Consider the following 15,689-nt stretch of genomic DNA (forward strand, 5'->3'; position numbering starts at 1 on the left):
ATAAGTGCTATGAACAAAATAAAAACAGGGTGATGTGATTGAAATGGAGGGTCTACTTTTGACTGGATAGTAAGGGAATGGCTCTCTGGGGAGGTGACATTTGAGCCAAGATCAAAATCATAAAAACCAGCCATTTTCAGACCTGGGGGAGCAATGTTCCAAGCAGAGGGAATAGTGAGCATGGGAACTTGATGACAGGAAGGAGCTTGACATGTTGGAGAAATACAGAGAAAGATGGTGTGACCGGAGTGTCAGGAGCAATGGGGAGAATCATATGAGAGGAGGTTGTAGAAGCAGGCAGGGTTTAGATCATGGAGGCCTTATGGTCCTGGGTCAGGGCCTTAGATTTCATTCTTGTTCTGAATAATTGTTCAGAGAAGATATTGGAAGGTCTAAAGCAGAAAAGTGAGTTGATCAGGTTCACATTTTTAAAGATCTCCCTGACACTTTTGGAAAATAGACCAAATGGAGTGAGAATGGAAGCAGAGAAATGAGTAGGAGACTACTGCAAGTAAACAACGTAAGAGATGGTGGTGGCTGGAAGTAAGGTAGTGGGGAGCAGAGAAAAGGACAATTCTGTATGAATTTTTGGAGTTAGAGACATAGGTTTTGGTGATGGTCTGGATGGTTTGGTGTAAAAGGAAAAAGAAGACTCAAAGGAATTTCCAGGTTTCTTCTCTTTTTTCCCCACTGTGCAAACCACTCCAATGCTTGCAGCCAATGGACAGAGAGGCCAGGCAATGGTTCAAGTCCACAGTTTGCTCTGGCATGGGTCACTATGAGAGACCAAGGGGGATGGACCTGCCATAAACCAAACCCGTACATTATATCCAGGATTTTTGACTTTACTAAACTGTGGAAGACTCAAGAATGAGGATTGATCAGGTATCATAAGTTCAGTTTTGGATATGTGAAGGTCCAGATGCCTAATAAAATAAAATTCCAAATTGAGGTGTCAAATAGACAGATGTACAGCCTTGGGATTGTATGACATTATCTAGGAAGACAATGGAATATAAAAGAGGAAGAGGTTCCTAGATTGAGCCCTGGGGCCTCCAACATTTAGAGGTCAAGCAAAGGACAAGGAACTAGGAAAAGAGGCTGAGGGGCCAGTGAGGAATAAGATAAAACAGGAGAATGTAGTGTTGCTAAAGGCAAGAGGGGGAAAAATGTGGGAGTTTCAAGAAGAGAACTATTATTCCCATTTTACAGATAAGAAAACTGAGGTGTGGGAGTATAAATAACTTGCCCAAAGTCACACAACTAATAATGGAGCTAAACCCAAGCAATGTGACTTCGAAGTCTGTGCTCCTAACCACTCACCAGCGGCTCTCAGACTTTAGTGTTTATCTGAGTCACATGGAGAGGTTGTTAATAGAAAGATTGCTAGGCCTCACCTCCAGAGATCCTGATTCAGAAGTTTTGCAATGTGACCCAAGATTTTGCATCTCTAATAAATTCCCAGGTGATGATAATGCTGCTGGTCCAGAGAGCACCCTTTGAGAACCACTGCCCTAGTGTATGTTACCTTTCATGTGGAAAGAAAGACTTATGATAATGTTGTTGGTATTGTTTGCTTTCTCCAACTGGCTTTGAAAGATTCTCCCTTAGGATTGGGGTAAAATTATACCACCACCTTGTTTATAATTATCTGAGTAAAGCAACTATATTTCTGATTAACACAGGAGAGATCAATTGAGCTCTAGGGCCTGAGGGATATTGTTGGACTAAGGAAAAGGATAAGCCTACCAGTTCATTGATGTTTACCCCATACTTATGGTGGCCTAGATGAGACATTGCTAAACCCACTCGAAGGTCTGAGTAGGCAAGAAAAGACTGAAGGACTGTCTATGATTATGACTCAAACAAAAGAGGGAATGAACCTTCTGCTATCCCTGGTCAGTAGCCACATTCTTCCACTATGATGCCCAGTTATCTGTTTTAGCTTTATAAAGGCACGAGGTAGCAAAAGCATGTAAAAGATTGGGAGGCAAAATACTAGAAAAATGGATCCTGGCTGTGGATACCCCCAAAAAAGCCTGTTGGTGCAAAGCTAGAATGCTGTGAGGTCTAAGGGTATAAAGAGCAAGAATAATGGAAGAATGACAAATGAGAATTTACTGTATGCTAGGTATTTGACATACATTATCTCATTTCATCCTTCCAAGAGCCTAATGAGGTAGATATTATTATCCTCATTTTACAGAGGAGGACATAGACTCAGTAACCTCAGGTTATAGCTAGTAAGTAGCAAACCCTTGGTTCAAACTTAGGTCTGCCTAATTCCAAAGCTCTTGTTCTTAACTAGCACACTCTAAAATGACTAAAATATAGGACTTTTCTAGACTATCTTCCTAGAGATAAGATGAAGGAAAATGGAATGGCTTAAAGGACTGGCCTGAAGACTACTAGTAAATGAGGCTGCCAGATCAGATCAAGATAGACGGGCAGTGCAATGCCTTGGGACAGTGTCTTTGACATTGTTACTGTTTTTAAAAGTAATCAGATATGTCTGGCTGGTGTGGTTCAGTGGTTGAGCGTCAACCTATGAGCCAAGAGGTCCCCGGTTAGATTCCCAGTCAGGCACATGCCTGGGTTGTGGGCTTGATCCCCAGTAGGGGGGCGTGCAGGAGGCAGCTGATCAATGATTTTCTCTTTCATCGATGTTTCTATCTCCTTGTCCTTCCCCTTTCTCTTTCTCTAAAATTAATAAAAAACATATTTAAAAAATAAAATAAAAGTCACCAGATTTACTAGTATAAAAACCAGTAAGAATACTATATGTGAGAAGAAGTGTATGAGATGAGACAGGAGAATATGACCAAGAAACACTGTGTGTGATGCTCACAACACACAGTAACAACTTGGGGGCAAGTGAAAAAGTATAGGCATTTAAATGGAGACATTAATGGAGAAAAAGTTCAGTGCTAAAGGTTGCGACATCTGGCAAAAACAAATAGATTAAAAGCTTTACTCACATTGGAGCACTCTGGGGTTGAGGATCTTTTTAGTTCTTAATTTTTTTAAGCTTTTCTCTGCCTTCTTTTTTAAAATATACTTTTCTTGATTTCAGAGAGTAAGGGAGAGGGAGCGAGAGATAGAAACATCAATGATGAGAGAAAACCATTGATTGACTGCTTCCTGTACGCCCCCACCCCCACTGAGGATCGAGCCCATAACCTGAGCATGTGCCCTGACCGGGAATCGAATCATGACCTCCTGGTTCATAGGTTGATGCTCAACCACTGAGCCACACAAGTCAGGCTCTCTGACTTTTTTTTATTGAATTTTTTATTCAGAATTGTAGATTCAACATGCAGTTGTAAGAAATAATACAGAGAGAGTCCTTGTATACTTTTCTCATTTTCTTTGAATATGCACTCCAAATAAGTAACATCTTGCAAAATTTTAGTATATAACAACCAGGATGTTGACATTGATATAACCTGCAATCTTATTCAGATTTTCCTAATTTTGCTGGTACTCATTGTGTATGTATGTGTGTGTGTGTGTGTGTGTGTGTGTGTGTGTACAATACAATTTTATCACTTGAGTAGGTTCCTGTGTTCACCACCACAGTCAAGATACTGATCGGTTCCAACACCACAGAGATCCCTCATGTTGCAGGTTATAACCAAATTCACCTTCACTTCCCACCATATCCTCATCCTTGACCTCTGGCAACCATTAACCTCTTCTCCACTCTTATAATTTTGTTGTTTCAAGAATCTACACTAATAAAAGAGTGATATGCAAATTGACCGTACCTTCGCTACGCCCACAGCCAATCAGAGCGAACAAGATGGCGGTTAATTTGCATATTCCAAGGGAGGGAGGAGTGAAGAAAGCAGAAATCAAGGCGCCTGCGGGGGCGGGTGGCAGCGCAGCTGTGGAGCACGTGGCCATGGTGGCCTCAGAGGCAGTGGTGGGCGATGTGCGAGGCGGCGACTGCGCGCGGCCACAGCAGTGGCGGCAGTGGCGGCAGCGGCTTTGGCGGCAGTGGCGGTGGGTGGGGCGTGCAGTGGAGGCGGCAGGTGGGGCGTGGCAAGGCGGGTGGGGTGTGGCAGGGCGGGTGGGCAGGGTGGAGCACACAGCAGCAGTGCGCACAGCAGAGGAGGCGGTGGCAGCGTGCAAGGCGGGTCGGGGTACTCAGAGGAGGCGGCAGCACGCGGCCACAGAGGCAGCTGCATCAGTGGGCGCGGAGGGTCAGGAGTGCGGGGCGAGGCATGCAGCAGCAGCGGCTGTGTCCTCCACGTGGCCATGGAGGCAGAGGTGGCCTCAGGCTGGGTTGGGTTGGCGGGACGGGCGGGGGGTGCTCGGCCCATTCTGCCCGTCCTACCCGTTCCGCCTGCCTTGCCCTGCCCCGCCCACCACAGCGGGAGAGGTGGGGGGGTGGGAGAGGTGGCCGTGGTGGGAGGGAAGCCTGCCAGAAGTCTTGCAGGAATATTCCTGCAACGGGTCCCTAGTATTATATAAATGAAATCACGCAGTGTGCAACTTTTTGTGATTGGCTTTTTTTCACTCAGCATAATTTCCCTAGAGATTCATTCAAGTTACTGCATGTATCAATAGTTTGTTTCTTTTTATTGTTGAGTAGTATTCTATGCTATGGACATAGCACAGTTTATTTAACAATTCATCTGTTGAAGGACATCTGGGTTTCCAATTCTTGGTCATTGTAAAAAAAAAAAAGCTGACGGACATTTGTGCACAGGTTTGTGTGTGAACATAAATTTTCATTTATATGGGACAAATGCCCATAAGTACAATTGCTGAGCAATTCAGTAGTGGCATGTTTAATTTTTTTTAAAAAAGTGCCAAAACATTTTCCAGAGTAGTTGGAAATAAGTTTCTCTACATCCTCACCAGCATTTGGTGGTGTCATTACTTTTTAGTTAGTCATTCTGGTGGGCATGTAGTGATATCAATCTTTTATTTTTAAAAGAGGCAAACTAGCCGAGACCGGTTTGGCTCAGTGGATAGAGCGTCGGCCTTTGGACTGAAGGGTCCCGGGTTCGATTCCGGTCAAGGGCATGTACCGTGGTTGCGGGCACATCCCCAGTAGGGGGTGCGCAAGAGGCAGCTGATCGATGTTTCTCTATCATCGATGTTTCTAACTCTCTAAACTCTCTATCCCTCTCTCTTCCTCTCTGTAATAAAAATCAATAAAATATATTTAAAAAAAAAAGAGGCAAACTAGTGCTCACTTCAGCAGCACATATACTAAAATTGAAACAATACAGGGAAGATTAGTATGGCCCCCCGAGCAAGGATGGCATGCAAATTCGTGAAGCACTCCATACTTACAAAAAAAAAAAAAAAAGATGCAAACTAGAGGGGAAAACTTTTAATATTCCTTAGAGATGAGATCTCTTGCTGTTTCAATTTAAACTCCTCCTGACTGGTTTTGCCTAGAAATCACAGGGCTCTGGTACAAGCTAGAAGAAAATATGCTCTTTCCTGATTATGTTACTTACCTAGGGCAGTGGTCGGCAAACTCATTAGTCAACAGAGCCAAATATCAACAGTACAACAACTGAAATTTCTTTTGAGAGCCAAATTTTTTAAACTTAAACTTCTAATGCCACTTCTTCAAAATAGACTTGCCCAGGCCGTGGTATTTTGTGGAAGAGCCACATTCAAGGGGCCAAAGAGCCGCATGTGGCTTGCGAGCCGCAGTTTGCCAACCACGGACCTAGGGCATTGTGAGTCTGGGGCTAAAATAGCATCATCAGAATTTTGCCTGTCTTGACTATGTTGTCTTCATATGGTGGATGAGATGGCCTAAGGCAGTCCCAAATATATTTTGTAGACTTCTTAGTTAATTGAGCCAATAAAGTACCACCCAATATTTGTGTGTGTGGTGTATGCATTTAAGCTGTCTGTGTTGAGTTTTCATCATTTGTAAGAGTCTCCTCTGTGACAACTCCAGCTCATTAGTCTTAAAGACAATGTGAGCCCTTTATATATAATTTTAATTTTTCTAGTGGTCACATTTAAAAAAGAAAAAATAAATTTATAACTATTTTATTTAACCCAATATACTAAAAATATTATAATTTAACATATAATCAATATAAACATTCTTAATGAGATATTTTACATATTTTTCTTTGTCTGAAGGTTTCAAAATCTCATATGTATTTTACACTTATAGCATACCTCAATCCTGACTAGTCATATTTCAGTTGCTTGATAGCCACAAGTGGCTAGTATTAAACAACACAGATTTATAGTATACATATTGGCACCTAATCATACATCATAATTGCTTGAATGTTTCATATGTAAATGTCTAATCTTTCCACCTAACATCTATACTCCTTGAGAACAGAAATCTCCGCTTAAAATTCTTCTTTAGCTCTCAAGTTCTAGTATGGTGTTATGCTAATAGTAAGTAATAGTATGAATAAGTAATTTCAGTTAATCATTCAATGAGCAGAGAGTTGTAACTCATACCTAAGTAAAGAAATGGGACTGAGAAACATATTGCAAGTCCACTGGAGATATGTCAGTTATCTGCATATGACTGTAGTAAATGTTTGTCTGTTAGTAAACTATCAGGCCCCAGGCAGAAGAGATAAGGACCAAAGCAATAAGAATGTTTTATGATTTTCAAATGAAAAGTGCTAAACACAAAGAGTAAAATGGGTGTCCTTTCCCAGTACCATTTCATCTTCCTAAAGGGAAAGATGAGTGATGTCTACACCTGGTAACATGAAATCAGCAAATTATTAGCATCTGAGCACAAAGAGAGTCCATTTATTTTGCCCTCATATAGCCACTTCTTTTTTTTTTCAAGGCAGATGGACAGAGAGTGGGTGGTGGAAAGGGAAGCAAGTATGTACAACATGTTATTATGGAATGCTATGCAGCAGTTTCAAGAATGAAGTATAGCCCGGCTGGTGTGGCTCACTGGTTGAGTGTCAACCCAGGAACCAGGTCATCAGTTCAATTCTGGTCAGGACACATGCCTGGGTTGTATGCAGGAGGCAGCCAATTGATGATTCTCTCACATTGATGTTTCTATCTCTCTATTTCTTCCTCTTCCTGTCTCTCTAAAATTTAATAAAAACATATTTTAAAAAAAGAAAATAATGAAGTGTATTCATGGAAACATCTCTAGACATACTGCTTAAGGCATTGGTTCTTTTTTTTTGACATTTTTTTATTGAGGTATTATATGTGTACATATCTTACCATTGCCGCCCCCCACCCCACACCTATACATGCCCTCACCCCCCAGAGTTTTGCGTCCATTGTTTATGCTTATATGCATGCATACAAGTCCTTCGTTTGATTTCTTATCTCCCCCACCTCACCCTAACTTTCCCTCTGTAATTTGAAAGTCTGTTTGATGCTTTACTGTCTCTGTATCTATCTTTTTGTTCATCAGTTTATAATGTTCTTTACTATCCATAAATGAGTGAGATCATGTGGTATTTTTCTTTCATTGACTGGCTTATTTCACTTAGCATAATGTTCTCCAATTCCATCCAGGTTGCTGCAAATGATGAGAATTCCTTCTTTTTTATGGCAGCATAGTATTCCATTGTATAGATGTACCACAGTTTTCTGATCCAGTCATCTGCTGACGGGCACCTAGGCTGTTTCCAAATCTTAGCTATTGTAAATTGTGCTGCTATGAACATAGTGGTGCATATATCCTTTCTGATTGGTGTTTCTAGTTTCTTCAGATATATTCCCAGGAGTGGGATTACTGGGTCAAATGGGAGTTCCATTTTCAGTTTATTGAGGAAACTCCATACTGTTCTCCACAGTGGCTGCACCAGTCTGCATTCCCACCAGCAGTGCACGAGGGTTCCTTTTTCTCCACATCCTCAGCAACACTTGTCGTTTGTTGATTTGTTGATGATAGCCATTCTGACAGGTGTGAGATGGTACCTCATTGTTGTTTTGATTTGCATCTCTCGGATAATAAGTGACTTTGAACATGTTTTCATGTGTCTCTTGGCCTTCCTTCTCTCTTCTTTTGAAAATATTCTGTTTAGGTCTGTTGCCCATTTTTTATTGGATCATTTATCTTCCTCTTATTAAATTGCATAAGCTGCCTGTAGATGTTGGAGATTAAACCTTTATCAGTGATAGCATTTGCAAATATGCTCTCCCATGCAGTGGGCTTTCTTGTTGTTTTGTTGATGGTTTCTTTTGCTGTAAAAAGCTTTTTATTTTGATGTAGTCCCATTTGTTAATTTTCTCTTTAGCTTCCATTGCCCTAGGGGCAGTGTCAGTGAAGAAGTTCTTTTGGCATATGTCTGAGATTTTGTTGCCTGTGGATTCCTCTAGTATTTTTATGGTTTCCCGTCTTATGTTTAAGTCCTGTATCCATTTTGAGTTTATTTTTGTGTATGGTGTAAGTTGGTGATCTAGTTTCATTTTTTTGCATGTATCTGTCCAATTTTCCCAACACCGTTTATTGAAGAGACTGTCTTGACTCCATTGTATGTTCATGCCTCCTTTGTCAAATATTAATTGAGCATAGTGGTTTGGGTCGATATCTGGGCTCTCTATTCTGTTCCATTGATCAATATGTCTGTTCTTGTGCCAGTACCAGGCTGTTTTGAGAACAGTGGCTTTGTAATACAGGTTGAAATCTGGTATTGAGATCCCACCTACTTTATTCTTCTTTCTCAGGATTGCTGTGGCTATTCGGGGTCTTTTTTTATTCCAGATGAATTTTTGGAGAGTTCTTTCTAGGTCTGTGAAATATGCTGTTGGTATTTTGATGGGGAGTGCATTGAATCTGTAGATTGCTTTGGGTAGTATGGACATTTTAATTATGTTGATTCTACCAATCCATGAACATGGTATGTTCTTCCATCTGTTTACGTCTTCCTCTATCTCTTTTTTCAGTGTCCTGTAGTTTTCTGCGTATAGGTCTTTTACCTCCTTAGTTAAGTTTATTCCTAGGTATCTTAATTTTTTTGATGCAATGGTAAATGGGATTGCTTTTTTAGTCTCTCTTTCTATAAGTTCATTATTGTTGTATAGAAATGCCATAGATTTATTGGCATTAATTTTGTATCCTGCTACATTGCCGAATTCATTTATTAAGTCTATTAGGTTTTTGATGGAATCTTTTGGGTTTTTTATGTACAATATCATGTCATCTGCAAATAAGGTCAGCTTCACTTCTTCTTTTCCAATTTGGATGCCTCTTATTTCTTCTTCTTGCCTAATTGCGATAGCTAATACTTCCAGTACTATGTCAAACAGGAGTGGTGAGAGTGGGCATCCCTGTCTTGTTCCTGTTCTTAGGGGAAATGGTTTTAGTTTTTGCCCATTGAGTATGATGTTTGCTGTGGGTTTATCATATATAGCTTTTATTATGTTGAGGTATGCTCCTTCTATTCCCACCTTGTTGAGAGTTTTTATCAAGAAAGGGTATTGGATTTTGTCAAATGCTTTTTCTGCATCTATTGATATGACTATGTGATTTTTATCTCTCAATTTGTTTATGTGATGTATCACATTTATTGATTTGCGGATATTGTACCATCCTTGCATTCCTGGGATAAATCCTACTTGGTCATGATGTATGATCTTTCTGATGTATTGCTGGAGCCGATTTGCTAGGATTTTGCTGAGGATTTTGGCATCTATGTTCATGAGGGATATTGGTCTGTAATTCTCTTTCATTGTGTTGTCTTTATCTGGTTTTGGTATTAGGGTGATGCTGGCTTCATAGAAGGAGCCTGGAAGTGTTCCTTCCTCTTGAATTTTTTGGAATACTCTGAGGAGGATAGGTTTTAATTCTTCCTTGAAAGTTTGGTAAAACTCTCCTGTGAAGCCATCTGGCCCCGGGCTTTTGTTTGCCGGAAGCTTTTTGATGACTGCTTCAATTTCTTCCATAGTTACTGGCCTGTTGAGCTGTTTAGATTCTTCCTGATTGAGTTTTGGAAGGTTATATTTTTCTAGGAATATGTCCATTTCCTCCAGGTTGTCCAGTTGGTTGGAATAGAGTTGTTCATAGTATTTTGTAACAATCCTTTGTATTTCGTCGGGGTCTGTTGTTATTTCACCTCTTTCATTTCTGATTTTGTTTATTTGGGTCCTCTCTCTTTGCTTCTGGTGAGCCTGGCTAGAGGTTCATCAAACTTGTTTATCCTTTCAAAGAACCAGCTCTTGCTTTTGTTGATCTTTTGTATTGTTTCTTTGGTCTCTATGTCGTTTATCTCCGCTCTGATCTTTATTATTTCTTTCCTTCTGCTTACACTGGGCTTATCTTGTTGCTCTCTCTCTAACTCTTTGAGTTGTTGGGTTAGGTAATTTATTACCATTGTTTCTTGTTTTTTGCAGTAGGCTTGTAGAGCTATGAACTTCCCTCTCAGGACTGCTTTCGCTGTGTTCCATAGATTTTGGATTGTTGTGTTTTCATTGTCATTTGTTGCCATGATGTTTTTTATTTCTTCCTTGATGTCTTTGATAACCCAGTCATGGTTTAATAGCATGCTGTTTAGTCTCCATGTGTTTGATTTCTTTGGGTTGTTTTTATTGTAGTTGATTTCCAGTTTTATGCCACTGTGATCTGAAAAGATACTTGGTATGATTTCTATCTTCTTGAATTTGGAGAGACTTTGCCTATGTCCTAACATATGGTCTATCTTTGAAAATGACCCATGTGCACTTGAGAAGAATGTATATTCTGTGGCTTTGGAGTTAAATGTTCTGAAGATGTCGATTAATTCCATCTGGTCTAGTGAGTCATTTAGGATTGATGTTTCTTTGCTGATTTTTTGTTTAGAGGATTTGTCCAATGGTGATAGTGGGGTTTTGAAGTCTCCTACTGTGATTGTATTGCTGTCATTCTCTCCTTTGATATCTTCCAGGAGTTTTTTTAATGTATCTTGGTGCTCCTGTATTGGGTGCATATATGTTTACCAGAGGTATTTCTTCTTGTTGGATTTCTCCCTTTAGTATTATGAAGTGGCTTTCATTATCTCTTGTTATGTCCTTCACTTTGAGATCTAATTTGTCAGATATAAGTATTGCTACCCCAGCTTTTTTTTCATTCCCATTCGCCTGGAAAACCTTTTTCCATCCCTTTACTCTCAGTCTGTATGCGTCCTTTTTTTTGAGGTGGGTTTCCTGTATACAGCAGATATATGGGTTTTGTTTTCTTATCCAATCTGTTACCCTGTGTCTTTTGATTGGGGCATTCAATCCATTTACATTTAAAGTTATTATTGATAGGTACTTATTTGTCGCCATTTTTATTCTATACCCCTGTGTCCCTTCTTTGCTTCCTATTTCTTTCTTTCTTTTTTTTTTTTTTTTTTACAGCAGACCCTATAGCATTTCTTTCATTGCTAGTTTGGTGGTGATAAACTCCCTTAGTCCTTTTTTGTCTGTGAAGCTTCTGATTTCACCTTCAATTTTGATAGATAGCCTTGCTGGGTACAGTATTCTTGGATTTAGACCCTTCCTTTGCATGACTTTGTATATTTCATTCCATTCCCTTCTGGCCTGATGAGTTTCTGTTGAGAAATCAGTTGCTAGTCTGATGGGGGTTCCTTTGTATGTAACTGTCTTTCTCTCTCTGGCCGCTTTTAAGATTCTTACTTTGTCATTGGTGTTTGCGAACTTAATTATAATGTGCCTTGGCATTGGTCTTTTGGGGTTCATTTTGCTTGGAACTCTGTGAGCTTCTTGGATTTGTGTGGGTTTTTTCTTCCCTATATCAGGGAAGTTTTCTGTTATCATTTCTTCAAACAGGTTTTCTATTCCTTGCTCAGTTTCCTTTCCTTCTGGTACCCCTATTATCCTGATGTTGTTTTGTTTTGTGTTGTCCCGAAGTTCCCTTAGGCTCTCCTCATGCTTTCTAATTTTTGTTTCTTGAAGCTGTTGTAATTGGGTATTTTTTTCCATCTTGTCTTCTAGCTCACTTATGTGGTCCTCTGCTTCTTCTAGTCTACTCTTGATGCTTTCTATTGAGTTCTTTACAGCAGCGATGTCATTTTTCATTTCTTCTTGGTTCTTCTTCATTTCCTCTTGGTTCTTACTCATATTGTCGAATTTGTCTTCCATCCTTTTCAGCCACCTTATGACCATTTCTCTGAATTCTTTCTCTGATAGGTTGTTTGCCTCTAATTCGTTTACTTCCTTTTCTGGTGATGCCTGCTTTTCTTTCCTATGGGGGCTATTTCTTTGTCTCCCCATGGTCTCTCTCTTCGGATGTCTGGTTATATAGATCTCTCTCTCTCTCTACGGCGTTGATTTAAAGGTACAAAATACAACACAACCAAGCACAACAGACAAGGCACTGAACAGAATTGTATTCACGATATTAATAACCTCCAATAAAGGTAACCACCATAGAAAGACAAATTAGGGAATCGGAGTGAAAGAGGGAGAGTAAAAAGAAAGAACAACAACAACAAAAAAAGAGTGTGAATTTGAACTTGGGAAAAGAGCAGAAAGAAAAAAAAAGAAAAGAAAAAAAAGTAAGAGAGACAAGAACTATACTAAGAGAGAAAAGGGGAACAAACTATATATGGGGAGTAAACTCCACTAGAACAACCACTATTCCCAGCAAATTCCAGCAACACGAGCCTGGTGATTAATACAAACTGCAACACCAACTAATATCAAGTGAGGCAAGGGAAAACAAATGTAAAAAACAAACAAAAACAAAGCAAACAAAAGAACCAACCAAACAAAAAGAATAATCAAAACAATCTCATAAAAAGGCATAAAAATTCAATCTAATCAACATTCAAGCAAACAACAACAAAAGGCCAGAGAGAAGAATAATTTTTTTAAGGTAGCGTAGAGAGAGGTTTGTATGGATTTGGAGCAGGGGGTTGGGAATTAGATATATAAGTAGGGTGAAATTTTAGCAGAGGGTAAACTGAAAAAGTAGGGAAAATCTAAAGCCTGAAAGTGTTAAGATAAACAGGAGACCAAAAGGGGAAAGGTTAGGAGGAGAGTGATGGCATAATGTTAGCGTTGAGATAGGGTAAAACGATTGTAAGGGAAAGATGCAAATAGAATGTAGGACACTAATCCCAAAGTAAAAGAAAGAAGGGCATTGGTTCTTAAAGTGTGGTCCCTGGACCAGCAGTTTCAGCTTATCTGAGGACTTTATAGAAATGAAAATATTTGGGATTCATCCCAGAAACTCTGGAGGTGGGAGTCAGAAATCTGTGTTTTAACAAGCCCCCCCCTCTCAGGTGTTTCTTTTTAAAAATATATATTTTTATTATTGATTTCAGAGAGGAAGGGAGAGATATAGAAACATCAATGATGAGAGAGAATAATTGATCAGCTGCCTCCTGCAAGCCCTCTACTGGGGACTGAGCCTGCAACTCTGGCATGTACACTGACCAGGAATCGAACCATGACCTCCTGTTTCTTATGTCGATGCTCAACCACTGAGCCACGCCGAATGGGCCCCCCAGGTGTTTTTGATACACACTAACATTTGAGAAACACTGATTTAGAAGGGGGAAAAGTTGCAGGATGAAATATACAGCATTATACTACTTATAACTGTAAAAACGACATGTTTTCAATATATATGTGTGTGTGTGTGTGTGTGTGTGTGTGTGTGTGTATGATTGTATGTGCATGTAAAAAGTCTGAAAGGAGATACATCAAGTTGATAATAGGTATTACCTCTGGAGAGGGGATTAGGACTGCTAGGCAATGAGGTAGCTACGTGGGTCTTTATCTTTTTGCTGCATCATTTGAATTCTTTAAAATAAGAATGCATTCATGTATTAATTGAGTAATTAAAAATAAAGTAACATTTTCATTTTTTTAAAGTGATCTGAAAACACAAAAGAGAGAAGCATTAAATCTTCCTAGAATAGGTAGCTTTTGAACTAGGCTCCAGGGCTGGCCTAGTCTTTGCTGTCCATCCAGCCTTAAGGCTCTCCCATGTTCAGGACATAACTGAAGTTTTTATATTTTTGTCCTTTCAGATGAAGGAGGCATTCCTGGAGAAGCTCCAATCTGGTTTCTGAAATAGTAAGGTAGACCACCCATTATCCCCCAATACTTTCAAGCCTCAGAGAAAGTACTAAGCTAAAATCCCAAGTTAAGATTAAACTGGAAAGAAAATGTGGCTGTCTTTCCAATACAATAAAATTGCCCTACAGCCCATGTTTTAATAGAGATGTTGCTCTCAGCAGCATACTAGGGTGGATGAAAAACATAAAGCAAAGATCATTATTGATTCACCCTAGGCCAGGTTCATTCAAATTCAAGATGGAAAAGCCCTAGAAAGGCATCCATGTCCTTGTTTTCCAGTGTCTAATGTCAAACCATTGGAGGGTGGGAGGAATCCATGCCCTTCAGAAGGCCAAGCCCTGCATCCCATTAACCTACTCTCTTTCAGTGTGTTTTGGGTCTTTTTAGCTGATGAGACTGGTGGGAGGTGACAGAGGAAAAATAACAATGGTAAGATTCACCCAGAGCCCCTAGCATGAACATGGCCTTTTCAAGTTATAAAGATAAATAACTATCTAAGTAGCATTCTGGGGAGTTTGTTTCCAGTAAAGTGAATCTGAGGAGGAAAATGTCACATTAACCTTTGACACAGCTTTCCAGGCAAAAGCTTTCATAACTAAGGGTCAATAATATGATGGCAGGAAGAAGCCCTGTAGAATGGGCCAGGTTGCCATATATAATCAAGAGGGGTAAGGAAACCAAGAGGCTGGAAAGGAGTCCCTATAATTAATGATCACTTTCTGACAGGCTGGATACTAGAGGGATGAGCTGATGCATCCCAGAGGTAACTGACTGGATATACTGTGGAGAACAGGCAAGTGCAAAGTTTCTGTTGCTTCTTAAAAGGTCTGAGATGAAGAATCAACACAATGTTCCAGGCAGTTTACTTTGAAACCAGGGTTATTTGGGCTAAAAGAGTTTCTAGGGCTTTTGATATAGCAGGAAGTACCTCTGGATTAATAGAGAGAAGTAGAACTTGGAGATAGAAGGGTTCTCCTTAAAAGAGTATTTCTTAGGTTTGAGTAAACAATTGTACTCCATTTTAAGTATTATACATGACCCTTACCCTCTGTTGAAGCATATTAAGTTTGTAGATGAGCTCAAATAACTAGTCCTCACCCAAATGATTTGCCTTGACATGGAGATGCTGAAAGAATTTCACCTATTTTTTGAGATAGAGATTTTTATAATGCTATAAATATTTCAAAAAATGTTTATTGGATACTTACTATGTGCCTAACACTGTATTGAGTGATATAACAAATACAAATAAATACATGTTAAAATACAGTTTCAAGGAGATTATAGTACAAGGGAGGGGCAGTAGAGGAGGAGCTGACTTGGCATACATGAAAAGTTAACATTGCAATGTTACAAAAGCAATTTATGATTTAATGCCAAAATAGTGATACAGACAAAAGTTAGTTTAAATATGGAGAAATATTTGTGAATTGGACTAGTCAGGAAATTTTTGGAGGAAAGGTGGGAAATTAAATGAGGTCTTAATAAGCAAAGGATTTTTTGCTTTTTCTTATTTTGTGTGTTTGAGAAGCCTTTTTTTTTTGAGGGAGAAATCAACCTTTAATTATGAATTGGACTACTCTGTGGGACTAAATTATAAGTGGTGGTAACTGGATTAATCTAAGACAAAATTATAAAGTAAAATATTGTCTTTCTTGCCTTGTCATTCTACCCCTATCCTTAGGCAGTATTCT

General features: G+C 39.5%; 2 non-coding genes across 2 annotated transcripts; one reads left to right on the forward strand and one right to left on the reverse strand.

The window, feature by feature from the left end:
• Window positions 1-688: 688 nt before the first annotated feature.
• LOC114228011 (small nucleolar RNA SNORA42/SNORA80 family) lies at window positions 689-823 on the reverse strand. The gene has a single exon (XR_003614097.2). It is a non-coding gene; the product is annotated as a small nucleolar RNA SNORA42/SNORA80 family (small nucleolar RNA).
• A 4,376-nt stretch (window positions 824-5,199) lies between these two features.
• Window positions 5,200-5,307, forward strand: LOC114228009 (U6 spliceosomal RNA). Its single transcript, XR_003614096.2, has one exon. It is a non-coding gene; the product is annotated as a U6 spliceosomal RNA (small nuclear RNA).
• The last annotated feature ends 10,382 nt before the right edge of the window (window positions 5,308-15,689 follow it).

This window comes from Eptesicus fuscus, chromosome 1, assembly GCF_027574615.1.
Source record: "Eptesicus fuscus isolate TK198812 chromosome 1, DD_ASM_mEF_20220401, whole genome shotgun sequence".
In the NCBI taxonomy this organism is placed as follows: domain Eukaryota; kingdom Metazoa; phylum Chordata; class Mammalia; order Chiroptera; family Vespertilionidae; genus Eptesicus; species Eptesicus fuscus.